Here is a 1646-nt window from a genome sequence, read left to right on the forward strand (position 1 = left end):
CAATTTTAAGTTAAGCGTAGGCCTGCTACTCGTTAACTTTCTCAGTCAAAAAGTGATTAATTGATCATAATTTATCAGTGGAACGATGGGACAACAGAAGTATTGTCGTTGGGCCTGATCTGTAAATGTCATGCAACATAACCCCCAAATTCCTGCTGTATATTCTTAAGAGTCACAGGGGTCCCCTTCAATTGAAAACCACAGGCTGTCTCGGGGTCTTCCTAAGGTCAGCCTGAGTGATGGGGATAGGGGGAAACTGTGGACCACTTGGCCAGCCAGACCATGGGCAATGCCAAAAAGTTCCATTGCCAAAAATTTTACCTCATTCTGCGCAGTGGATTTTTTTATGAGAGCACACTTCACATGCAGAATTGTATGACTTTTAGAGTTGCCAGCATGGGCACTTTCTGAAGGTGACTGAAGGGATGTAGGCTAGAACAAACCCCTTGTGCAGTAAAGCCTGTTCCTGAGCCACAGCATTGCATATGGTGACACATTGCTGTAGCCTAACCTGGATGGGGCATACTGTGGGCTGGTCATGATAGACTACTAGACGCCTTCCTCTTCAATGGATGATCCAGAATTCGCTGAGGAGCTATCACACCTAGATGGGGCTCAGAGAGAGTTGAGATAGGCTAGATGTAGGCCTAGCTTTCAATAATGATTTGAGGTAGTTAACCTTTTTGACTTGTCTTTTGAGTTGCCACTTGCCAATTGCTAGGAAGTGGACTCATGGAGCCTGTTTGAATAGATGGATTGGAAAATGGGGCTGTGGAAGTAAAGAAAAATGTGCGCATCTGGAAGGATGTTATTTGCAACAATATTGTCATGTTGCCCACCTGCCTTGTGCATACAGTTGTAACTGCGCGCCACATGAGTCAACAGGTGAAGAAACAGTCAGTGCAATTCGGGTTCCTTGGGACTTCCATACCCTTGGGTTAGGGTTTCTGGTTAGGGTTAGGGTTTATGGTTAGGGTTAGGGTTTCTGGTTAGGGTTAGGGTTTATGGTTAGGGTTAGGGTTTATGGTTAGGGTTAGGGTTTATGGTTAGGGTTAGGGTTTCTGGTTAGGGTTAGGGTTTCTGGTTAGGGTTAGGGTTTATGGTTAGGGTTAGGGTTTATGGTTAGGGTTAGGGTTTCTGGTTAGGGTTAGGGTTTCTGGTTAGGGTTAGGGTTTATGGTTAGGGTTAGGGTTTATGGACATCCCAAGGAACCCCGATAGCACTGACCATAAAGAAACCCCTGGCTCTGCTGCCATGTTTTTTGCAGGTTGCTTTCTTGCCAATGTCAAGTTTTGGTGGTTAAATAACACTTCATAATAAATGTGAAAAAAGTTTCTTTAAAAAATTAGGCTTTAGCCTATAGGCTATGACTTATTTTCATCATTTGTCTTAGTCATGGCGGATTGATGCCTCAACCGATGAGAGAAACTATTAAGTTGCACTAGTGGTTATTTAGGCCTAGTAAGAGTTTACAGCTCAACAATAGTTTGAAGACTTTAAGGCTGTCTTTGAAGAGAGTTGAACATTTTACCCTCTATTCGCCTGGTTGGGAACTGTGTGCAGTTTGAGAGCACGTGAGAAAATGGGAGAGCAGAGGCTGAGAGACAAATTGTTGTTTTAGAACTGGGCGGCGCTATCTCTCTGTC

The sequence above is a fragment of the Coregonus clupeaformis genome, chromosome 5 (genome assembly GCF_020615455.1).
Source record: "Coregonus clupeaformis isolate EN_2021a chromosome 5, ASM2061545v1, whole genome shotgun sequence".
Taxonomy (NCBI): Eukaryota; Metazoa; Chordata; class Actinopteri; order Salmoniformes; family Salmonidae; genus Coregonus; species Coregonus clupeaformis.